This window comes from Macaca mulatta, chromosome 20, assembly GCF_049350105.2.
Source record: "Macaca mulatta isolate MMU2019108-1 chromosome 20, T2T-MMU8v2.0, whole genome shotgun sequence".
NCBI lineage: Eukaryota > Metazoa > Chordata > Mammalia > Primates > Cercopithecidae > Macaca > Macaca mulatta.
This window is the reverse complement of record NC_133425.1, coordinates 80,179,090-80,205,078: the sequence shown is the minus strand read 5'-3', so window position 1 is coordinate 80,205,078 and position 25,989 is coordinate 80,179,090. Positions and strand designations below refer to the sequence as shown.

Here is a 25,989-nt window from a genome sequence, read left to right as displayed (position 1 = left end):
GATTATAGGCAGGGGCCACTGCGCGTGGCCCTTATTTCTATTTTTTAAATCTCAAGCAAATAATGGCAAGATGCTGACATCTGTTCATGTAAGGTGAACAGGCAGAGTTGCCAGGAACTGTGAAATGGTGGCCATAGGAGGGCGTCTTCAGAGCCTCTGTGGTGGGCCTATGCTTTGTACTTGTCTATTTTCTTTTCCTTTTTTTCTTTTTTTAAGGATTACAAGTTGAGTATCCCTCATCCGAAATGCTTGGGTCCAGAAGTGTTTCAGATTTTGGATTTTTCAGGTTTTGGCACATCTGCATGTACATAATGAGATCTCTTGGGGATAGGACACAATCTAAACACAAAATTTGTTTATCTTTGAGATACACCTTATACCCGTAGCCTGAAGGTAATTTTATCCAACATGTTAAAATAATTTTGTGCATGGAACAAAGTTTTCACTGTATTTTGACTGCAACCCATCACATGAGGTCAGGTGTGGAATTTTCCACATGTGGCTTCAGGGCAGTGCTCAAAAAGTTTTGGATTTTAAAGCATTTCGGATTTTGGATTGTCAGATTAGGGAGGGCCAACCTGCGCGTAACAAAATAAAACAAAATGCCAAAGCAAGGAAACAGGAGACAAATGCTGTTTTTAGATGAGTGCTCCGGCATGTCCTCCCAAGCCAGTGTGGGCTGCCCCGGGAGAGCTGACTGGCCGCCTTCATTCTGAATGTTAAAAGGACTTCCACAGCTTAGAGGCTGGTGCGTCTCTAAGGATTCCAAAGAGAAGTTATGAAGTCTCAGGTGAAGCTTTAGAGTTGGGAGAACCATGGGGTTGAGTGAAACCTCCACGTTGGAAGAGAACAGGAGGAAAAGGGGAGAGGAATGGAGGGGGGGTTCTCCAAGTGCCCTCATGTGCACCACAAAAGCCGCCAACCTGGGAAACACAGGCCTGCCATTCTTGGTGGCATGCCAGTACTGCTGGCTCTGAAAGTGGTTGGGTCTGACTTCAGGCCAGAGGGCCTGGGGGTTGGGGGGTCCCTGCTTGGGAGGGGACGAGGCTCCTCCAGATCTGGATGGCTCCTGCTACATTTGGGGGGCAGGAGAACACAGGAGATTTTAAGCAGAAAAGTAACCATAGGCTGGGCGTGGTGGCCCACGCCTGAAATCCTAGCACTTTGGGAGGCCGAGGCAGGTGGATCACCTGAGAAGTTCGACACCAGACTGGCCAACATGGAGAAACTCCGTCTGTGCTAAAAATATAAAATTAGTCGGGCGTGGCGGTGCATGCCTGTAATCCCAGCTACTTGGGAGGCCAAGGCAGGAGAATCACTTGAACCCGGGAGGTGGAGGTTGCAGTGAGCTGAGATCATGCCACTGCACTCCAGCCTGGGCGACAAGAGTGAAACTTCATCTCAAAAAAATAAAAAAAAGAAAAGTAACCATAAAAGGGCCAGAACCTCATTCCGGTTTGTACCCCCAGAGCCCAGTGCTCGGTGCACAGGAACAAGCACACAGCTATAGGTTGAGCTGGGTTTCTCCAAACTCACACATTGGAGCCCTAATGTCCAGGACCTCCAAATGCAATGTATTTGGAGACAGGGCCTTTGCGGAGGTGATTAAGGTCATGTGAGGCCATGAGGTTGGGCCCTAACCAAGCTGACCAGTGTCCTCACTAGAAGAGATTAGGACCGAGACACGCAGAGGATGACCACGTGAGGACACAGGGAGAAGACGCCATCTGCCAGCCACGGAGAGAGGCCCCAGGAGAAAGCAGCCCAGCCAGCACCTTGATCTTAGACGTCTGGCCTCCAGAACTGTGGGAAACTAAATTCCCATTGTTTAAGTCTGTGGTACTTTGCTGTAGCCGGCTTAACAGACCAACACACATCAGATAACACATGGGTGGACAGGACTGCTTCCAAATATGCCCCTGGCTGTTGTAAAGAGGAGACACGAGGGAGGCAGACAGGCAAGTTAGGAGGCCGAGGCCAGGGTCCTGGCCGGAACCTGGTTGGTGCCATCTGCCAAAGCCACAAACCAGTCAGCTGAGGCCCAGTTCACAGGGGCGGTGCCCGGCAGCCCTGGCCCACACCGCCCATTCTACCCCACTGCTGAGACAGCTCAGTCAGAACCGGGGCCGAAGCACTTCCGCCCCTTTTCCATTGACAATGAAAACACACAAACGCTTTCCAAATGGGATGGGACCTCCAAGTGCCCAGGCCACCTGGGCTTGCCAACGTCAAGAAGGAGCTCACGCCAGCGACCCTCAGGGCGAAGGGGGCCGCCAGGGAAGACCTGCCCTGCGCCAGTTGCGGTGTGAGTGCCTGACCTCCGTGACCTCCTCTCACCCTCCTGATTTTCCAGAGTCTGGGCTCCATCACCCCCACTCTACAGATGAGGAGGTTGAAGTCCATGGAATTGAAGGAACCTGCCCAGGGTGAGCAGCAAGTCTGGAGCCGGAACGCAGCTCTTCTAACCTCGAGGCCCAGGTGTGCCCTTGGCTTAGTGCCCTGCTGCCTCCCCCGGAGCGGGCTTCCCTCTGGATTTGAAAATCCCAAGCCCCTCCCCACCCATGCAGGGGTAAGGGGACTCCCAAACAAAACAACCGAATCTTGCCCTAAAGTTCTCTTCCACCCTCTTCTGCCTCTTGGGAAGGCTGCTGGGCTGGGGGAGCCAGGGCTCGGGCCTCCCGGGTCACATGGTGCCTCTGTTGATGAGAAGGCACCAATGTGTCACCACCATGGGAGACGAAGGAGACCCTCGCATCATGGCGACATTCCACCAACACAAACACAACCCCCCCACCATCGGTGCTGTCCACTCACCTTTGACCCAGATTTGATTAGCTGACCTCTGACTTTTGACCTCTGGCAGATGGATGCCCCCTGCAGAGTACCCTCCTAGCGTCCTAAAAGAGCTCACGCTTTGGTGGCTGCCCTGAGTGCACTTCGGTACCTGGGGAGTGAGGCTGCCACTCTAACTCTGCTCTTCTACCCCTGATGCTCCCAGGAAGTGCCTGGGTGCATTCGTCACTCCTAGAGAGATGCCCCCGCATCCTGTCTGCTTGGCCACTCACTGATAATGAAATATCGCTGGGTACCACGGGACAACACAGCAGAAATGCTCTCTGGAAGATTTTGTTCTCTTTTGCCAGAGTTGCAAAACTGAGCCCATAAGACCACAAGTAAGATAACGGCTCCAAGACCTCATGAAAACACACCAGATTTCAGCACACAGCAGAGGCTGGGAGGGGAATGGACAGAGCTTTCAGGTCCTAGGGTCAATGGTGAGACCCACGGCTGGCAAATCAAAGCAACAGGAGCCACATTTCTCCCGCACTGCCCAGAGCTTTGAGATGCATTTGGACTCTAGCAGAGAGGCAGCTGTTTTCAGTCCCATTTTACAGAAAGTGCAACTGAGTCCGGGAGGCTGACATTTAGGAGGCTGTGTGGCTAGTTTACAGTGGAACCAAGACTTGAAATCAAACTTGCCAAAAGTTTGGGGGACTTTCAACACAGCTTGTTTGCACTATGAGCTCTTCAACCGCACCCCTCTACCCTGGCCAAGGCTTTGTGGACATTTAGGGGATCAGCAAACCATGTGTCTAAGTTTAGCGAGGGGTCTACCTGATGGTTATCTCTCGGGTACCATCGTACTCAACACTCAGAAGTGAGTGAGGGAGAGGGAGCTGGGCTGAAGCTCATTGCGTCATTGGCCTGTGCTGCAAGTGCCTTGTGTTTAGGAGAATCTGCCAGAAAGATGAATCTCGGGACTTAGCCTGTCAGCCTTCGGCATCTAGCCTGTGCCAAGCTCCCTGCTTTTGCACATGCTGTTCCCACAGCTCATCCCATGACCCCGACGTGCCCCGCTTCACTGGCCCAGGCTGGGGAGATGAATTCCTGCTCATTGCTAAGACTCAGTCCGAGGATCACGGCTTCCTAGAAACCTCCAGCATAACCACACTACAGACCTGCGGGTCTCGTTCACCGCCGAAGCGTCGATGTGTAAGTCAGTGTTCGATAAATATTTACGAGATGACTGTGTGGACCCCTCCTCCTCCCAGCTAGATCAGAAAAGCCATATAAGGACTCTGTCTGATTTGGGCAGCTTCTTTATTGACTGCAGCATGGGCTCTCGGGGAAGAGAGACCTGGGTTCACGTCTTGACCTTGCCCCTCACTGGCCCTTGACCATGCCGAAGGCTGTGTGGTCTTAGACACAGCACTGAGCTTGTTGAGTCCACGTCTGTGGGTGGAGGGGAGTGACAGGCCTGTTATAATAATGAGGATGTGCCAGAGCCTCCAAAAATGCATCGTTTGAAGGGATTTTAGTAGGCTGGAGTTAATAATGTGGAATGCTATGAAGAGACAATTCTCTCTTCATATTATTTCAAAGCCCACGTTTGCCTTAACAAAATCCAATGTTTAAAAATCTGGCTGGGCATGGTGGCTCACACCTGTAATCCCAGAACTTTGGGAGGCCCAGGTGGGTGGATCACCTGAGGTCAGGAGTTCGAGACCAGCCTGGCCAACCTGGTGAAACCCCATCTTTACTAAAAGTACAAAACTTAGCCGGGTGTGGTGGTGCGTGCCTGTAGTTTTAGCTACTCGGGAGCCTGAGGCAGGAGAATCGCTTGAATCTGGGAGGTGGAGGTTGCAGTGAGCTGAGATTGTGCCTTTGTACTCCAGTCTGGGTGACACAGCAAGACTCAAAAAATAAAACATTAAAAAATTTAAAAATTACAAAAATAAAAATCCTATTAGGCCAGGTGTGGTAACTCACATCTATAATCTCAGCACTTTGGGAGGTTGAGATGGGAGGATCACTTGAGCTCAGGAGTTTGAGACCAGCCTGGCCAACATGGTGAGTCCCTGTCTCTACTAAAAATAATAACAATAAAAAATTAGCCAAGCATGGTGCCACATGCCTGTAGTACCAGCTACTCAGGGAGGTGCTGAGATGGGAGGATTGCTTGAGCCTGGGAGATGGAGACTGTAGGTCGTGCTACTGCTTTCCAGCCTGGGCAACTCTATCTCAAAAGAAAAACAGGAAAAAAAAAAATCTGTTAAATGTCCAATGCTTGGGGGATCGCAGGGGGACCCTCTATCGAATTTGAAACGTATATTAGCTCAGTATATGCCTTGAGCGTTGGCCATTTTTCCCCAGATGTCCAAGATGTCATGCACCAGGTCTGGAGGATTCATGTCACCACCTGGCCAGGTGTCACTCATGCAAATGTATTTGGTGATTCATGCTGAGTTTATCCTGTCAGATGTCATTCATGGAGCTCTGTCCTCTTCCACGGTTGGGTCTCAGCTGACTTGACAGGCCCATGGGCACCCCCGGCCCTGGGCTCCCCACCCAGGATTGTGGCTGCTCTGACTCTCAGCCTCCCTCACTGGACCCCGAGCTTCTCAAGGGCTAGAATAGTGGTGGGATGGTAAATCATTCACCACCAGCTTCCAAAACAAAAACCAAGCAAAAACCACCCTGCCTTGCGGTGTTTGCCAATTCCCTCAGTGTAAATACTCCCACTGTGGCCAACTTCAAGCAACGATTGTGAAGTCACTGAGCATGGAGGTTCTGAAAAGAGATCCCCAGAAGCACACAGTCATGCAGCCTTTCCATCACGCAGATCCCATAGAGCAAAGGCCACAGTAAAATGCAGGAAAAAAGTCAAAAATGATAGGTTTTAATTATTTATTACCTTCTTTTAAAATAAAACTTTTTTTCTTTCTTTCTTTTTTTTTTTTAAAGACAGAGTCTCACTCTGCAGCCCAGGCTGAGGCTGGAGTGCAATAGCGTGATCTCGGCTTACTGCAATCCCCACCACCTGGGTTCAAGCAATTCTCCTGCCTCAGCCTCCCGAGTAGTCGGGACTATAAGTGCATGCGCCACCACACCTGGCTAATTTTTGTATTTTTAGTAGAGACGGGGTTTCACCATATTGGTCAGGCTGGTCTTGAACTCCTGACCTCAGGTGATCCACCCGCCTTGGCCTCCAAAAGTGCTGGGATTATAGGCATGAGCCACTATGCCCGGCCTTTAAATATAACTTAACTGTAAGTTTTTATAACGTGACGTTTAATGATGGTTGTGTTTAACTGGTTTGCAATCCTTGTGAAAATTTATTTTTTATTGATTTTTATTTATTTATTTGTTTGGAGGCAGGGTCTCACTATTACGCAGGCTGGAGTGCAGTGGTGCAATCATGGCTCACTGCAGCCTCAATCTCCCAGGCTCAAGTGATCCTCCCACCTCAGCCTCCCAAGTCGCTGGGACTACAGGTGTGCACCACCAGGCACAGTAAATTTTTTATTTATAGTAGAGACAGAGTTTCACTATGTTGCCCAGGCCAGTCTCGAACTCCGGAGCTCCAGCGATCCTCCCACCTTGGCCTCCCAAAGTGTTGGGATTACAGGTGTGAGCCACTAGGCTGGCCCTGAAAATGTAACTATCAGTTCTCGAGCTGGTATGAGCCAGTCCGAGCTGGCTGCAGTTCGCCATTGGCCGGCACTGAGCCTTGTTCAGCTTTATGCCCCCAACAAATGTTCATCACCAAACCTACGCCATCGTGGGGTGAGGAAGGGGCTGCCGCAGGCATGGCCTGGGCCCTCTACTCCTGCCCTGCACATTTCATGTGGTCCACAAACTGATGAGGTCACTGTGATAATAGCCCTATTTTACAGATCAGGAAACTGAGGCTCAAAAAAGATAAGCAACTTGCCTGAGGCCATACAGAAAGCCCGAGGACAATGTCAAATCATTCACCATGTCCCGGTCACTTACCAGTCCTGCCCTGTCCACACAGCGACTCTCCTAAACGTCAGGGCAGTTATGACCTGCAGCCCTGCACCACTCAGCTGAGGCCCGTGTTCCACACAAGGGCAGCTGACCCCAGCAGTGTGGGGGTCGGGGTGTTCTCTAGGCTCTACTCTTCCTCAGAAGTATCAAAGGAGAACTCACATCTAAGCAAGAGGCCAAGGGCAGATCAGAGTCATACCCACAAACCACCCAGAAATTCCAGGAATGAAGCCGTGGCTGGAAGGAGGGGTACTCCACTCCCCCCGCCTGTGTCTTTGGCAGAGCCCTTGACTGAGCAGAACATCCCGTTAGGAGCGCCTGGGTAAGCACCACACAGGGAGCGGGGGCCCCTCTCCCCCACTCACTGCAGCCTGGCAGTTTTCCTTAAACCCTTCTCGGCAGGATTAAGCCCCAACGCAAGGGAAGCCACAGCCCAGCTCCAGCTCCTCTCCTAGCTGCTGCACCACACTGAATTCCTCATCTCCCCAGGACAGCCAGCAGTCCACTCAGCTTAAAGGCGACACCAGCCCCACAAGGCACCTTCTCTCCTCCTCTCCCCTCAACAAAAGATATACTCCTTTTGTTTTTTGTTTTTTTTTTGAGACGGAGTCTCGTTCTGTCCCCAGGCTGGAGTGCAGTGGTACGGTCTCAGCTCACTGCAACCTCCACCTCCTGGGTTTAAGCGATTTTCTTGCCTTAGCCTCCCGAGTAGCTGGGACTACAGGCACACATCACCACGTCCAGCCAATTAACAAAAGATATATTCTTATGGGATTTCTGAGACAATATGTCTGTATGCTTAATTGAACAAAAAATCTATACAATGCTTTTCATTGTTTACATGCTATGCTAAGGATATACAAAATTCTGGACAAAAACAAAATAGTCATTCAACAAACTCTTATTCTACTATGTGCAAAAAAAAAAAAAGAAAAAAGAAAGAACTGAAAAGCAGGTGCATTCGATGCAAGCCAAGGTGATATACAAGAAAAGCCACTTTTAAGGGACCAGGGACCAGGTAATAAATTAATATATTCTTTAAAACCCTAGGACATAACTCCTGGGGCACCTTTCTCCCTTCTTGAAGATGTGTGGATGTTTCCCTGGAAACAATGTTCCCAGCAAAGCTTTAAATGATAAACAGCAGGAGCCCTCCGTCTCTGAAGGGAAAGGAATTTTGGACTCCCAGAAGGCAATGCAGAAAGGCATAGAGAAGAATGGGCAGCTCTGGGTTCGAATTCCGCCTCCACCGCATGGAGCTGGGCATGCCTCAACTTCCCCAAGCCTCCAATTCCTCACTCATGCATGAGGCCCTGAGTTTCTTCCATGGCTAGGGGGGAGAGGGTGCTATGATTACCCAGGATCATGTTTATAAAGGGTCCAGTGACAGAATCCCAGGAAATTCATGGTGTTTAATGATGTTTCTTTCCCTTCTCCTCCTGAGTAAATTCAGGGCCCCAGATCATCTCTGTGCTGGCCTCCAAGCCTGGCAGCCTGGGCCAGTCTCCCTGCCTGAGAAGCGTGATTCACTGACAGGTGGCATCTGCAAAGGTGAGTGGAGAGCTGGCTGCGGAACCTCCACAGCACTCTGCAGGTGAAAATCCCAGGATCTGCAAGTGAACAAGACGGAATCTGCCCTCGGGACTGGGAGGAGACAGAGAGTAAACGTGGCAGCAGAGAGGTAAATACAGAAGGTGTGAGCAGGACAGCCCGGGAAACGGCTGGTGAAGATGGGTAGAGGAGGGGGGCAGAACCACTCTGGCTGGGGTAGACGGCAAGGTCCTGCTGAGCTCTTAAAGAAAGGGCACTGTAGGCCCCGTGCGGTGGTACACGCCTATAATCCCAGCACTGTGGGAGGCCAAGACGGGCAGATCACCTGAGGTCAGGAGTTTGAGACCAGTCTGGCCAACATGGTGAAACCCTGTCTCTACTAAAAATACAAAAATTAGCTGGGCGTGGTGGCACACGCCTGTAGTCCCAGCTACTTGGGAGGCTGAGGCAGGAGAATCGCTTGAACCCAGGAGGTGAAGGTTGCAACGAGCTGAGATCACACCACTGCACTCCAGCCTGGACAACAGAGTGAGACTCCGTCTCAGAAAAAAGAAAAACGAAAAACAAAAGAAAAAAAGAAAAAAGAAAGGGCGCTGCAGGCAGCAGGAAATGCAAGGACAAAGGCTCAGAGGGGGTCACAGTCGAGGCGTGACTGAGGACAGGCGAAAAGCCCGTGAAGCTGGGGAGGAACGGGGTCAGGAGGCGGCCAGGGCCAGGTCATGGTGAGGGGCCTTGAAGGCCACAGTGAAGACTCTTGGTTTTGCTCTAAATGCAAAGAGGGCCCTCGAAGGAAGGAAGTCGGGCGGTGACAGGGTCTGATTTGAGTCTTGAAAGCCTTGCAACACACAACAGCGCAGACAAACCCCGCAGACACGGTGCTCAACAAACAAAAGGGGCCAGACTCCAGTGATTCAACATGCATGGTTTCATTTAGGTCAAATCCAAGCCAGGCAAACCCAGCCTGTGCCCTTAGAAGTCCGGAAATGACTACCCTTGGGGGGTGCGGGACCGTGAGAGGGGCCTGAGGGGCTTCTGGGAGCCAGCCAGGCTCTGCTGTGACCGGGGCTACGGCGCTTTGTGAAAATCTCTCTGCCGGCACAGGGATGGCTGTGCCCTCTTCCCTGGTATGTTAAGCAGCAACAAGAAATTTAAAAATAAAAACAAAAAATTTGCTGTTGCTCTGACCTCTGTTTGAAGACTGGATTAAGAGGGCGGGAGTGGTCCAAGGAGAGCGCGCCATTATTCAAGAGAAAATCCTGGGCCTTTCCCTCAGGAGTCTCAGAGCTGAAACAGGCCTGGGGCCCTGGCTCAGCAGCCTTCAAAGTGAACTGCGATGTGTCAGGTCCCAGATAAAGTCCAGCTGGCGGTAGGGCCTCCCCCTTGGACCCGCACACGACTCTCCCAGACAGGGCCCAGTTCATCCCAAGTCTGACAGAGTACTTTGTCCTGCAGTGCCAAGGCCCAGCTGAAAATACCTTCTCAGTCCCAGGGCAGCCCCAGCCTCGCAGGTCCCAGGGAATAAACAGCGTCTTCCCTCCTGGGGAGAACGGACTGGCTGGGCGGGGAGCAGGCCTGGGGCAGGAGAGAGGGATGGCAGGGAAGATGGACACACATCATAGAGGTGTCTTCAATGCCCTTGAGGACACAGTTCGCCCCTTCAGGGGTTATAAATAAATGTGTGTAGCTGGCTCTTCGCAGGCACACAGGGGCATGAAACGTGCTCTGAGGAAGGTGCCGGCATCCTCAGGACACTGGCTCAGGCCCCGGAGCATCAGGGAGTCACAGCCTCAGCACAGAGTGCCAAAGGGCTGAGTGTTCTTCTGGAAGAAAGCCTTCCAAATATGCCAACGACTTGTTCTCAAGGGGTCTCCCCGATTCTGGAGGGAGGTGGTCATTCAGCTCTCAGGTCACTCGTGACTTCTTTCTGGTCACACCAGGCCCTATGATCAGAACCGTCCACATGGCTCAACGTTGACCCCAGTAACCAGCTCTCCATGCCCCACATTTGTGCCAGGGCCCCAGGGCAAGCCTTCTTTAGCTTTCTAGGGCAGCAGTTCCCACAACTGAGGCTGCATCAGGAAGGGCTGGAGGCTTTGTTACAGCAGACTGCCAGCCCCACCCCAGCGTTTCTGATCCAGGTCTCCGGGGGAGCCTGAAAACCTGCATTTCTGTGAGTCCCCAGGTGCTGCCAGGCCAGGAACCCACTTTTTTTTTTTTTTTTTTTTTTGAGACAGGGTCTCACTCTGTTGTTCAGGCTGCGGTGCGGTGGCGTGAACACTGCTCACCTGTAGCCTCAACCTCCTGGTCTCAAGTCTCCCACCTCCCAAGAAGCTGGAATTACAGGTGTGCACTACCACGCCTGGCTCATTTTTTTTTCTTCTTTTATGTATTTATTTATATTTATTTGTTTATTTATTTATTTGAGATGGAGTCTTGCTCTGTCACCCAGGCTGGAGTGCAGTATCATGATCTCAGCTCACTGCAACCTCTGCCTCCCAGGCTCAAGTGGTTCTCCTCCCTCAGTCTCCCAAGTAGCTGGGATTACAGGTGTGCACCACCAGGCCTAGCTAATTTTTGTATTTCCAGTAGAAACAAGGTTTTGCCATGTTGGACAGGCTGGTCTCGAACTCCCGACCTCAAGTGATCTGCCCGCCTCGGCCTCCCAAAGTGCTGAGATTACAGGTGTGTGCCACTGCGCTCAGCCTTTCTTCCTTTATTTTAGAAACATGGAGAGGACAAGACACATTGAGAGGACACCAGCTAATTTTAAAATTTTTTGTAGAGACAGCGTCTCACTATGTTGCACAAGCTGGACTCGAACTCCTGGGCTCAGGCAATCCACCTGCCTCGAACTCCCAAAGTGTTAAGGTTACAGGCGTGAGCCATGGCGCCTGGTTGCAGGCCCCCACTCTGAGAAGCACTTCTCTAAAGTACCTCTCCGTTCTCCTCCTTCCTCCACCTTGATCCAGCATTTCCCAAACCCCGTCCTTTGAATCCCCCACTTCCCAAGTTCTGCCCACCTTCCTACCGTGTACCAGTACTAGTACATACTTTGTTTTTGTTTTGAGATGGCATCTTGCTCTGTCACCCAGGCTGGAGTGCAGTGGTGCGATCTTGGCTCACTGCAGCCTCCACCTCCCAGGTTCAAGCAACTTCTGTCTCCGCCTCCCGAGTAGCTGGGACTACAGGCACCTGCCACCACGCCTGGCTAATTTTTGTAGTTTTAGTAGAGATGGGGTTTCACCGTGTTGGTCAGGTTGGTCTCAAACTCCTGACCTCAGGTGATCCACCCACTTCGGACTCCCAAAGTGCTGGGATTACAGGTGTCAGCCACTGCGCCTGGCCCCATATTTTGAATTTTTATTTAACTTGGCTTGTTTTTTGGGCTCCAAGAAATTTACTTTAAAAAGGTACCTTTCTATCACTCCCACTGGCAGAGAACCTGATCACTAGTGCCGTGAACAGACAGCAAGAGTGAAATTAAACAGTAAAAACAACCCAGTTATTTCCTCCCAGCCAGGCGCTGATACCAGCCAAAGGCTTTGTTGTAGAGGATGCTTGCTCTTTGTTGTAAAAGGAGATCAGGGTGTGGGAGAGGTGTTAGGGACAACCCCACCTGTGGCTTTCACCTTGTTATAAACAGAAGGACCGAAAGAACAGAGAACGGAAAGAACAGCTCTTGGATTGGGAGGATTTGCTGCTGGATCTGTGCACGTGCTCAGTCACCTTGGGGACCACTAGGTATGGGCTCTGCACACTTTGGGCGACACAGTTCATTCTAGAGTGAGCTGTTCTCAAGTGCAATGCCACCGTGTTACTTTCTGTTCATCTTGATGGTGCCCACTAAGTGGTACAGCTCATCACCACACCTGCAGGGCAGACCTTTGCCACCCTGAGCCTGACTCGTAGACTGCAGGCACACCAAACATTCTGCCATTCTCCAAAAGTCCCAGGCCCTTCTCCACCTCCAGGCCTTTGCACACACATGGTGCCTCTGCCTGGCACACCCTCGCCAACTCCCCACCCACCCACTATCATCTTCCCCGGCTCGCAAAACCCTGCCTGTTTCCTCTAGGAGTTATCAGACTCTTCTCAAGTCAGACTCAGAAGATGCCAGCTCCCAATCCTTAGAGGGGTCCAGTGGAGTCTTTTCCCTATTCAAAAAAACTGGGGGTAGGGTCAGTTCCAGCTCCCTTGATTACAAGCAAAATGGGAGCATGACTTTTTTTCCTGGGATGTTGCCATTCTGTGCTCAAAATAAAACACGTTCCAGAAATTGGGATTGAAAATGTGGGATTTCATAATTTATAATTTTTTAAAGAATGATGGACCGGAAATTGCACAATCCTCATCAGGACGTTTTATGTTTTGTTTTGTTTTTTTTTCCCCTCTAACTCTGTGGTTTTTGTCTAAGCTGACGCAGCACTCAAGACAATCAAAGCTAAATCTCCCTCGGCAGAACCATGATGTCCTCGCAGCCTTGCAAGAGGGGTCTTTGTCCAAGAGTACCCATCATTGCACAGCCTGGGGTAGAAGGCAGCGTGATGTCTCAGGATGCCCTGCCGGCTGCCGCTGTGACCCAAGTGGCATGCCAACACTGCCCACCAATGCCAACTGCCAGGGCTTCCCTGCACCCATGGAGAAGGCCAGCAACACATTCTGGAAAGACATGGCCTGAGTTGATGCTTCAAGAAGAGAGTCAAAAAAGAGGACACAGTCTCCTCAATAAGTTAAACATAAAGTTACCATACGACCCAGCAATTCCTCCCAGGTGAACACTCAAGAGATATGAAAACATATGCCCACACAAAACCTTGTACGCAAATGTTCACAGCAGAAGCCTTCGTAAAAGCCAAAGGTGGAAACAGCCCAGATTTCCTTCAGTGGAAGAATGGATAAACAAAACGTGCTCTATTAATACAATGGAATATTACTCAGCCATAAAAAGGAATGAAGGTCTCAGACACATGACAGTGTGGATGAACCTTAAAAACATGATGCTGAGTGAGAAGAGCCAGACACAAAGGGCCACACATTGTGTGATTCCATTCACATGAAATGTCCAGAATAAGCAAGTTCATAGAGACAGAAAGGAGATTAGTGGCTGAAGGGAGGAGCATGGCGAATGATGCCTAATGGGTAGGGGGTTTCCTTATGGGATGATGAAACGCCCTGGAATTAGTGGTGGTGGCTGCACAATACTGCAGATGTACTAACTGCCACTGAATTGTATACTTCAAAATGGGTTAAATGGTAAATTTTATGTTTATGTGTATTTTTACCACAAAACATTTTTTCAGGAAAAAGAACAACAGAACATGGCCCATCCTATTACCACCACCCAGATCGGACTGTCCCCTGCCTGTCCCAGAACTCAGCGTGCTCTATTTAAGACTTTACAAGGTGCTCTGGGTCCCCGTCCCAGGAAGGTCTGAGCATCTGTTCCACTCAGTGAACTCAAGACAAAGTGAAATAAATTATGCCCAGATTGAATTTTCCTTTCTTGACAAGCCATCGGCCCCTTTGAGAGATCCTGGGTTTGCACATCTGGGACTGATCAAAAACCAGCGCGTTTGCAAAAAAAGAAAAAAGAAAAGAAAGAAAGAAAAAGCCTCCTGAGTCAGGCGCAGGCAGACATGCAGGCAACTCCCACACACAGCAAATGACGCTGGTGACAGAGGAAAGAAAAGTTCCAGTTCCCACAGGCCAAAGAGGTCAGTGCCCTGCCTCCAAAAACTTTCTGACCTCCAAAGACGTCAGAGGGTCCTGCCTCCAAAAACTTGCAAATGCAACCTACAAAGGGCCACATACTTAACTTGGGGTCTTTTGAGGGATGAAGTACAGAGGTTTTAAGGGACCTCACAGTCTTCTTCCCTAGCTCAGGCCTTCCCAGTCCAGCCAACTCTCCTCTCCAGGCTGGAGGCAAGACTCTGAGAGCCAGCACTGATCTGGGTCCTGGGACAGGGCTCTCAGTACTTGTCAGCAGTGTTGAGTCCAAGCCCAGGGGCAGTTGATCCCCTTCCAGCCTCACCCCAGCCAGGACCAGGGACCCAGATCCCTGCCAACGTTAAAAAAAACTCCCACATGGCACGAAAAGCCTCAACTAGTAGCAAGCTCTGCCGTGACAGTCATGTGGCTGGTCATTAGATGGGCACCTTCCCCCAGAATCTGGCTCAGGGCCCAGCCTGGACGGCAGCTCTACCCCGCCCTGGCTGTGTCATGTTGGGCACACACCTTAATAATTCCGAGCCTCGACTTACTCCTTGTAAAAAGTGCCCAGCTCATAGAGCAGGCAGTGAGCTCATCCATGGAAACCCTGGGCATGTCTGGTCTGTACTAAACATCATGTAAATGTCAGCTGCTTGTATTATTACAAATGGCATTATTACTATTCCTACTCTTACACCTTAAGAGACTGCAAAAATCAAAATCACCCTCTTGGTTTCTCCTCCCTGGGTACGTTGTCCAGTGGTTTTACCTGGAGCCCCTCTAAGACAAAACATCACCTGTGTGAAGGTCAGGTTCACAGGTGGAGCTGGCAGTGGGCAGAGAAGTGTCTTAAAGAAAGCAGGGTCAAGAGTGCAGATAGGACCCACCTGGGGGTGATAGCATTCCATACTAGCTGGGGGATCCTAGGCAAGCACTTCACCTTGCTGAGCCTCAGTTTCCTCAGCTGTGGAGTGGGCATCGAGAGATCTACTGCCCAGGAGTGTTGCAGCGATGCCAATACAAGTAAAGTGCGTGGTACAGACCGCATGCCTGCCGCACGGGCAACACAGTCCCACACCTGCTCCTTTTCCTGAGTGGAAACAGCCAGATCAGGGCAGAAGCAGAAAATCAGGTGCATATAACCCAAGGAGCCCTGGGACAGCCAACAGTCACAGCTCATGGCCTCAGTCTACTGGAAAGGGCCACGCCCCGGTCCTGTTCTGCAGGCTGTCTTCACTGTCAGACTCCAGACCCTGGATGGGGAAAGCAGGCACACCCCATTCTACCAGGGCAAGGGGTCCAAAGGCCCAAAGGGGAAACTTACAACCCCACTCTCAGTTGCAAGGCAAGCCAGGCATTTGCACGGGTTCCCGGCTGCTTCTCTCAGCCAGGGCAGCAACCACATTTTGACTGAGAGACGCCCAATTCCAGTTGGACTGCGATGAGCAGGCGTCAGCGAAGTCCTCCCTGGTTTGTCCAGCCTTAGCAAGGGAGGCTCTGGGTCTGCAGCACATGAGAGACTAACCCTGGCTCTGTCCACATGGGACGACTGATGTCCCCCACACTCCAGAGCGAGCCCTCAGCTTCCACGGTAACTCCCTACGCAGGAGTTATGCAGGTGCCCGCTCTGGCTAAAGAAACCCAGAAACGTATTCCCCCAAACTGCAGAACCCTGACATGGCCCCAAGTCTCTACACATCCATTTGAAGCTCTGGAGACAGACAGAGCTGGGTGCCAGCCCTGGCTCTGCCTGGACAACTTACTTCACCTCTCTGACCCTCAGCATCTTCATCTGAAATATGGGAAGAAGGCTACCTTGCAAATGAAATCATAGAGGGGCGTGGCAGCAAACGGCAGCTGAATGCATATGCCACTAGATCACCCTGTTCCTCCAGATATGAATAGGACACATTCTAATGCCTGCCACATCCATGCCATCAGCTTCCCAGTTATTGACACCCACCACGAACACAGGAATGCAACAAATGCTAGCGCTGCACAAGGAAGGCAGGAGAGTAAACAGCCTTCAAGTAGCAGCATTCTGCACTCAGATCGCGTTGAAGCCCGGCTCTTTGGAGTCCTGGCTGCGAGGTCCTGGGCAAATGAGTTGTCTTCGCTGAGCCTCAGTTTCTCCATCTGCAAAAGGGCCTGTCGCAAAGCTATGTTCCGCGATGCAAGCAGAGCACTCAGTGTGGTGCCCTCACACAGTCAGACCTGCGAGGTGGCATCTATTCTAGTTATTCCAGCTTCTCGGGAGGGTAACAGTTTGCGAAAGGGAAAGTTTGCATGGAAGTCACACTTACCTCCGCAGGGCTCCAATCACCAGCTCGCTGGCGTCTCCCGCGTCGAGCAGCGGTAGCAGCGGCGACAGCGCGGGCACGGCAGACACAGCGGGCACAGCAAGCAGACAGCTCAAAGGGGGCGGCTTGAGACGCCCTGGGATGCGAATTGGTGCCGGGGCTCAGCGCACCGCCTCTTGTAGGCTGCCAGGAGCCCGGAGGCCACGCCCCCAGGTGGCTGGCGGCGCTAGTAGGACCGATCAGCACCGGCCCTGCCCCCGGCCCCGCCCCGCAGGCTCAGCTGGCTGAAGGAGGCGGGGGCTGAGGCGCGGGCGCCTGGTGGGCGAGGAAGGCGGGGCCGCTGGCCTCCAGGGCCGGCTAGGGACAAGGAGACGCTCAGCTTCCTCGCCACTGGCCACACAAGTATAGTTTTCATTGAGCGCTTACTATGCGCCTGGCGCGGGGCCAAGCGCTTTCCACAAGGGGCTTGCAAATTTACCAACTCCAACTCTCTGCAGCTCAACTGGAAAATAGGAATAAGGAAGCGACCTCCCAGGATTTTAGCAAATGAAATCCGCAAGGGCTGGGCGCTGTGAACTGTGGCGCGGTGCAGAGTACACAGTTACTGAGTTGACTCCCACCCTCTACACGTGCTTAGAAAACTTAGGCACACTCTTCCCAATTTGCAGACGAAGAAAGGGAGACTTGTTACCGGATGGTGGCGCCAGCGCAGGGGTCCAGGCTCCGCATTTTACCTTCAACGACCTCAGGACGCGTTCCCAGGAATCCAGGGAGGTGGAAATCATCCCATTTCACAGATCCAGTAGCTGAGGCTTGGATAAGAGCGTGCCCGAAGTGCCGTAGCTAGGAGCAGTGCAGCATGTTCATACCTCTTTTGCCCGAAGGCATTTAGCATTCTTAACCTGTGCAGGTATATAGGTAAATCAATTTCGAGCCAGACGAAATCACCTTTGAAACAGGTAAATCCACGTTCCTTAAGAGCTAAGGGACTCCCCCGTGCTCCCCCCTCAGTCACAGAATGTGGACGGGTATGCAGGCACTGTGCGGTGAGCTGCTGCGGCCCAAGGGCAGTAGGAGGCCTGTCCGCATTGCTCATCTCCGCACCAAGACACCGGAATTAGCTCCTTCAGTGTTAACTCATTCCCCAAATACCCATCGAGTCGCTCTGTGCTGGGCCCTGTGCTATGCAGCTGGCACAAACAAGACACCTCTGGGATCTCAGAGTCTGGGGCCCCCATGAACCAGGGCACGTGGGAGAAACAAGGATGGGGAATGGGTGGAACAAGGACTATGGAAGGCTGCCTGCGTGATGTGGACTCAAACGGGGAAACCTTGCCTAAGATTTTGGTGCGGCTCAAATGCAGATACAGAATAATGTAGATTGGCCGGGCGCGGTGGCTAACGCCTGCAATCCCAACCCTTTGGGAGTTTGAGGCGGGCAGATCACCTGAGGTCAGGGGTTCGAAACCAGCCTGGCCAACATGGTGAAACTGTCTCTACTAAAAACACAAAAATTAGCCAGGCATGGAGGTGCATGCCTGTAGTCCCAGCTACTTGGGAGGCTGAGGCAGAAGAACCGCTTGAACCTGAGAGGCAGAGGTTGCAGTGAGCTGAGATCGCACCACTGCACTCTAGCCTGGGAGACAAGAACAAAACTCCCTCTCAAAAGGATAGTAATAATGCAGATGTTCTCTGTTATCTTTTTTCCTCTTTTTGTTTTACTTTTCTCAGTCTTTGAAGCATCATTCTTCAGATGCACTCAATTGGCATGCAGTCATCCAATAATTAAGCACCTACTATGTTCTGGGCTCTGTTTCAAGCACTGGAGGGCTCAGTGGTGAATAAGACTGTTCCAGAACAACAGTCCTTAGACTGACAAAGGACAAACCCAAGGGGAGAAGAGATCTGTGTTAGCAGATGCCTTTGGGGGCCCGGCACAATGGCTCAGGCCTGTAATCCCAGCACTTTAGGAGGCCAAAGCAGGTGGCTTGAGCTCAGGATCAGCCTGGGCAATATGATGAAATCCAGTCACTATGAAAATTAGCCAGCATGGTGGCATGTGCCAGTGGTTCCAGCTACTCGGGAGGCTGAGATGGGAGGATTGCCTGAGCCTGGGAGGTGGAGGTTGTAGTGAGCTGAAATCGAGCCACTGCATTCCAGCCTGGGTGACAGAGCAAGACCCTATCTCAAAACAAAACAAAACAAACAAAAAACAACAACAAAACAGATGCTTCTGAGTACCTGACCCCAAAGCATTATACTGCGAAATCCTGCCACCCCCAACAACCCTCCAGGCTGGTACTGTTATTAGCCTCATTTTTCCAATGAGGGAACTGAGCGCAGAGAGTGTAAGTCACTTCCCTGAGGCCACCCAGCTTCTGAATAGAAGAGCTGGGATTTGAATTCATACTCTCACCCACTCGGCTGCCATTGCCTGTGACCATGAAACCTTGGGTGCAGGGGAATGGAATAAACTGGGTCCCCACTCCATCCCCACTCCAGCAAAGGGGAAGGAAAGCGACACAGAATCAGCCTTTTCATAGGCCCAGCATGTGATGAGTGGTTGGTAGTTGTCAATAGTGAAATGTTTGCCACTTTGCTAATCCAACCCTCATCTCCTTACAGATCCTTTGTATGGCAACCCTGTAGGCTCCTCACTGGCCCAGGGTGGCTCTGGGGAGACCTATCCCAGCCCAGACGCTCCAAGGACACCATTGGCAGAGCTGCAACCAGAGACCTCTGCTCTGCAAGCTACAATTGCTGTCCGGGCTGGATCACCCATGGGGCAGATTGAGTCCTTAGCTTGCTGGTTTGTGCCATCATCCGGCATCAGGCTCAATTAAAATCCCAGCTCCTCTGCTTCCAAGTTGTTGGCCTTGAGCAAGTCACTTAATGTTTCTGCGTTCCATGCCCCATCTGTGAAATGAATGTGGTAATAATGGCATCTCTTCTCTCTCTCGGGGCACAAATGGTTAATAGATGAGAAGTAATATATGGCCTGACGCACAGAAAGTGTTAGTTAATATCGTTATTATTAGAGCCAGCAAAGCAGAGAGAGAGGAGTTTAGTGGTGATCAACCTTTCCATCATGTTGCAATCTCAGAATCTAATTTCCAAAAAATAACATTTGAATTTGAAAAAAAAAAAAACCAAAACAGATGTTTCATAGGCAAGGGGGACCCCTGGGAAGTCCCGGATGGGAGAGCACCAAGTTGTACCAAGGAAAGGAGCAAGATGGCCAGTCCCATCCCAAGTGCCCCCTGGGAAGCGACTGCTCACCCTTGGACATCCCAGCAAAGCCTCTTATTTGCTACCCAGGCAGGGAGTTAAGTCATGGACAATTTGAGACAAAGGAAAAAAGTCATCCTTCTGGTCACAATGAAGCCCAACCTGGAAAAACGAACAGGAAAGCCTGGTGGGGCCACCCTGGAGAGCCCAGCCCTCTGCCCACTCTCTCTTGGGATCAAGATGGGCTGACGGAAGGACCGCATGCATGTCTGCAGAACAGTGGGTGGAGCCGGCAGTCATAAATGTTTAATTACGTGATGTAAAGATCAAGGTTTTTCTTTCCTCTCGATGTGATTGCTGTAGGGCTCCGGTCCTCACACCTATTTTTTATTCACCATTTATTTTTATTGGAGGCTCTATGAACTGGACATCAAGAGCAAAGGCCGGGGAGTCCCAGCTTTTCCTTTGTTCCTGCCACACCCATTCAGCGGCCACAGAATATCACCAGCCCTCAATTTGGCATCAAAGACCACGAACAAGCCTGGGCAACATGGCGAAACCCCATCTCTACAAAAAAGTACAAAAATTAGCCAGGCATGGTGGTGCGTGCCTGTAGTCCCAGCTACTCAGGAGGCTGAGGTGGGAGGACTGCTTAAGCTCAGGAGGTCAAGGCTGCAGTAAGCCCTGATTGCACCACTGCACTCTGCACTCCAGCCTGGGCAACAAAGCCAGATCCTGTCTCAAAGGAAAAACAAAACAAAACAAAACCCATTAACAATTTGAAGCAAGGAGACATAGGGGTGCCATTTTGTGATGGGTAATGTGTGATGTGGTGCCATTTTTCTAAGGCTTTTCCAGAAGACTTGGACATCTTACACTGGCAGGCCACTCTTTGGGGGCAGTGGAGACCCTACCAATGGGGAGCTCTGGGGGCGAGGTCTTGATCAATTACAGTTGCAAGTAACAGAAATCCACTCAAGTCAGCTGAAGCAGAGAAGCGGACTGCTTGGGAGGTTACTGGGTTATTTGGGAACCTAAGGCAAGTAAGACTCTCAGACAACTAGAGTGAGTCCTGGAAAGGCATCAGGCCCTCTGGCAGTACCTTCCATCTATTTCCTCCTTTTCTGGACATGGCTCCCTTCTCCCTCTGCAGCCAGGCCTCGCCTGTTCCCTGTGGACATGGTCATCCCATCAGCTTGGGGGGTCGCATCTCCTCTGACCCAGGGCCCAGCTCAGGCTGTGCCTCACCATCTCCCACTTCAACTTCCTACAGAGAGAATTGAATTGTCTGTTGGGAGCAGATGTCCACCTGCAGTTCAACCGAGTGACACCAAGGGATGTTATCAGGCTGCATAAGCATGATGGAATAGTGCTGTGAGCTGGGGTGGTTGATCACAGCAAAGAGTCTGTACAGTGTCTGTAGACACAGCCAGAAAAAAGCCCCAAATTTAGTAGGACACAGCTTTGGGAAAATAATCTACATCTAGGACTGAAGCCGACTGTCCCCATTCCACCCATGTCCTCACAGATCCCAGCCATCTCTGTGAAGGCCGACCTGACTTCCAACAGCCACACCTGTGTCTTTGCTGGAGGGCTGCCCCTGAGCTATGAGAACCCACACAGCGCATGAGCATGGTGGCCCATAAGTGCCCAGGATTTAACATCCCCTGGGACAATGGCTAATAACAGCAAATGGGGTTGGGGATATAAATACCCCAGATTTCTCGTCCTTGGCTGGGATGATTCAGAGCTGTTTCCTGGAGTTTCCCAGAGGGATTTTCCAGTTGGCCATGTGGTAGCTGGCTTAATAACCTACACTGTATCAGCTCTCTTCCCTTCCCTGGATCATTTATTCATCTCTTTCCTATGTTTATTGCACCTCTCAGATAGACTACCTGCCCTCAAATCCTCAGCTCAAGGTTAGATTCTGGGAACCCAAACTAAGTTAAGGACCCCAACGTTTGCAAAGAGGTACTTAGGAGTCACTGCTGTTCTCATAGGCTGTCGTGCATTCATCCGTGTAGCCAGTGAATATGTGTTGAGTGTCTGCTGCATGCTCGGTAACTCACTGACAAATGTGGGAGAGAAATAGGAAGGAACCAAGGAAGTCTATGCAAAAATAGAGGAGAGGACTTTTTACAAGGAGAGCTTGGGAAGCCAAAGGCTGAGCTGTGGTATTATTATTATTCATTACTATTTGAGACAGGGTCTCCCTCTGTCACCCAAGCAGAATACAGTGGCATGATCATGGCTCACTGCAGCCTCGACCTCCTGGGCTCAAGCGATCTTCCCACTTCGGCCTCCCAAAGTGCTGGGATTACAGGCATAAGCCACCACACCTGGTCAGTATTATTTAACTACATAAAAACTATGAGTCACGTAGGAAAAGTGAATACCAAATTCCAGAATATGATGGGCACCCCCTTACTGTTTAAGTAATTTAGGGCAAATTAAAGGAAATTCTTCATCCAATAGCCGACAACAAATTTATCCAACTCGGGTTACCACACAAGAAGTAATACAGACAGAAAATGTAAATAGATTTTTAAAAATAAATTAATGATGAGGGCTGTGAAATGCAAGTTCATTTTTTTCTTCTTTTTGATGACCTTTATGGAGGACTTTCTTTGGAGCGGGCCTTTCGAGGGAAAAGAGATGAGTAAGGCAGATGTGAGACAGATTTTGATGGAGGGGCCCTGGGTGGCCGGCAGACACCGTTCTCTGGGCTAAGTGCAGTCACAGAAGGATCCAGGGGGAGGGACGGGCTTCAGGCATGCCTCAGCCCAGGACTTCAAACACAACAGCCATTGTCTCCTGCCCTCTCCTCAGCAACCCTCTCCTCCTGGTTCTACCTAGCCATGGCCATATTCCCTCCTGTTACTCTGGGAGGCAGAGAGGATGGCCCCTGGCAGCTATCAACTCAGTCTCTGCAGCTCTGTGACCAGGAGGGCTGGCAACACTCAACTTTGCTGCAAATCAAGAAACAAAATCCCAGGGAAAGGCACTGATTGGCTGGCTCGGGTCACATGACCTCTCTGGCAGATGAACCCTGACTTCCCACTGCCAGTACACATGTTCCTCGGTATGAGTGCTTTTTCTGTGCACAGGAACCTGTGGCAGGCTGGAATCAACGTGGGTCACACCACTCAGCAGCAGCCTCAACCAATGATTTCACAGGTACAGGGGCACTCGTGCCCCAGCTCCCTCACCTCTCTGGGGGTCCCTGAGGTGTGCTCCACAGTGGCTCCCGGAGTCCCCCGTGGGATTGAGCTCCAGGGGCCCGCACTGGCGGCTGACACCATAGCCCACCCTTGATTGGCTGCCTTTCCTAGCTCATATCCCCACTCTCCCCTGGTATTTCCTGGGATCATCTCTCAAGTAAACTACTTGCACCCACATCCTGTCTCAGAATCTGTTTGGGAGGGAGCCCAGCTTGAGACATCCAGCCATTGGAACAAGCCCATGGCCATGGCCAGGGGATGGGACCTTGTGACCGGCTGGCCTGGGTGACATGCCTCCCTGCCAGGGTCACATAATCCGAGTGAGGGAGGAGCAGCTCCCCCAAGGAAGGGGTCTCAGCAGAGAGATGGGCAAGACAGATGAATCTAGAAGGATGCACAGGAGACAGGCTCAGGGCTCTCCGGGCAGAGGATGGTGTGTGCAGATTGGAGACAGGAAAGCGCGCGTGTGAGAATCCCAGGACGGAGGCAAGGCTGGAGAGGTAGATGCCTACAAAGCATTTCACACTTGAACCTTCACTAGAGTGAAGCCTGCAAAGGAATTTAGACTCCAACCCACGGGGAACAGAGAATGAAAAGACCCAGAAAGGCGAGCCTTCCATTTTGGACAGATCCTGGGGGATCTGTGGGGAGGGCGGCTTGGAGGAAGAGCTCCTGGCATCAAAGAGCATGACATCCCCATCCCCCAGAACAGCATGCTTCCTCTGCGGGCACCTGGCAAGCCCCGGGCTGCCCGGAGAATGGCTTCACCCAGAGAGGCTTCATTTGGTATGCAGCTCAGGGAGTGGCAGAGACACTGGCCTGCTGAGGCTGTCTCGGGGACACCGGGACAGCCTACACTATCCATGTGCTGCTCACTGCCTGAGTAACACACGGGAGGGAACTGGGAATGCCAAGTTCATCACCTATGGAAGCTTTACAGGAATCCTATATCCCATCCTCATGTCAATGCTATGAGGTGGGGTCTGCAGGATCTCCATTTAGTCGAGGAGAAAACTGGGGTTCCAATGCATCAAACAAGTGCCAAGGATGGCACAGCAAGAGTCACCGAGGGAGTGAACCCAGTAGGCTCCAAACCCCCACCTTTTCACAATTCGGTCATGTGGTCATTCATTACCTGTAGGCCAGGTGCAGGCCTTTCTCTCCCAGCACCTCCTGAATCTATTCATGTCCTGAGTTCCAACTATGAGCTTTCTGCTAGAGATGGACATCTGCTCAGGCAATGAGGTGGTCAGAGGGAGGTGTCCTCTTAAATTCTTTGGTTAGAAAGTACTGGAATATTCATGGAGGCTTTAGCCACAAGGCTTAGGATGGAAAAGCTTTTATGGTTTTAATAGTATAAAAAATTATCCTGGAATGCTCATGAATCCTTCCTCCGAAGCCAAGGAAAGATCTATAAAAAGCGACGAGGCTGCCAAATCATCAACACCCAGGTGGCAGTTGGTGGCTGCCCTGGGACTCTAACGCCAGCTTCCCAAGTCTCCATCTCAGTGCCAGGTCCCTTCTACCACAAAAGTCCCTAGCAGTGGCACAGATGGCTCAAGTGACCTCCCAAAATCTTATCTGCTTTCTTCCTTAATAACAGGAAGACTCCTGACTTCTAAATGTGTGCACTGTCACTCAACTAAAGATGATACTCCCCTGCCTGCCTTGCAGCTTCTCCTGTCCATAGAAATAAGTTTTAGCCAAAGAGAAGTGAGTGGGACAGTCGTGTACGACTTCTAGGACATCTCTTTAAAGGCAGGAGGAGGTGTGTCCTTCATGTTCTCGTTCCTCCTTCCTGCCTGGAATGAGGGTATGATGACTGGAGCAAAGCAGCCACGTTGGACCATGAGGTGCCTTGGGAACAGAAGGTACAAATGGTGGGTCTTGAATCCCTGACACTATAGGTTTCTATACCAGTTCCACTGCCTAGGTCAGACTTCCTCTACATAAAGGAGAGATACATTTCTATCCCCATTTAGGTGAGGGAGAAGGAGAATGGTGTTTGTTACCCACAGTGGCTAAACCTGAAACACCTTTAGTTTAAAAGTGAAAATAGGCCAGGCACGGGGGCTCACACCTGGAATCCCAGGACTTTGGGAGGCTGAGGCAGGAGAATCACTTGAGGTCAGGAGTTCAAGAACAGCCTGGGCAACACAGCGAGACCCCATCTCTACACAAAATAAAAGAAATTAACTGGATGTGGTAACATGCACCTGTTCCCAGGTAAACGACAGCATTCCTTTCGGACTTCCCAGCTACTCGGAAGGCTGAGGTGGGAGGATCGCTTGAGCCTGGGAGGCCGAGGCTGCAGTGAGTCGTGATCCACTGCACTCCAGCCTGGGCAACAGAGCGGAAAAGAAAAGTGAAAATGGACGTCACATTAGAACAAGGGAGTTTCTTTTTTGTTATTGCGTCTTGGCTTTCTTTCCTTTGAATCCTCCATCTGGCACCTCTTCAACCTTGGGGAAAAACCACAGAACGGAAGGATGATTGCATCTCTACGAGAAGCTGGGGGCTCCACTACATGGTGTCGTCAGAGACTTTTTGCTCAGGCCGCTTTGTAACCACTACCCCTGGACAGCCCAAGCTCATATCTGAAGCACACCTGGGTTCCCAACATCCTCCAAGTTCCCGCCACTCTCATTTCTTCGTCATCCAAGCTTAGGAGTCAGAGAACCAGGGTGATGACCTGGGAGTGGAAATTCCTCAGAAAAACAGCCCCTGGGCGGCTCCTTTGGCAAATGCTGCGGCTGTGACCACTTTCTCCCCTGGAGGACAGTCAGGAGGCTTCTCCAGAGGAGACGGGGCCCTGGGCTTCACATCCAGGGTGCGGTTTCCAGAAGATTCTAAACCTGTCAGGCCAGGAAGAAGGCAGGCCTCTGGATGCTGCAGGTCCTGCAGATGGTGTCCCTGGCTTCAGGGTGTGTACTGGGTCCACTGTGTGAGCCCAGATCCCTGCGCACCAGGCCGGGACAGAATGGAAACTTCTCCCGTCAAGCTCCTGGTGAGGACTCGGCAGTACCCATGCTGGGTCCCCAGGTCGCCTGTTGGGCGTGAACCCCAGCTCCAACACTTCCTGGCTTGAGACCTTGGAGACGTGCCTTGGCATCTCTGCACCTCAGTGTTGCATCTGTAAAATGGGAATGATAATAAGACCCCTTCCTAACACTGTGTGCCAGGTGGGC

The 25,989-nt window shown here is 51.3% G+C and overlaps 1 protein-coding gene across 2 annotated transcripts in view; it reads right to left on the bottom strand.

Annotated features, from left to right (window-relative positions):
- CRISPLD2 (cysteine rich secretory protein LCCL domain containing 2) overlaps nucleotides 1–16,624 on the bottom strand; it is an 89,025-nt gene extending 72,401 nt beyond the window's left edge. Inside the window, exon 1 of one of the 2 annotated variants that reach the window (XM_001112988.5) lies at nucleotides 16,356–16,624. The gene's annotated coding sequence lies outside the window, so the exon portion shown is untranslated. The remainder of the gene's footprint in view (nucleotides 1–16,355) is intronic. The other variant, XM_015126725.3, reaches the window with a different exon arrangement.
- Nucleotides 16,625–25,989: the final 9,365 nt, after the last annotated feature.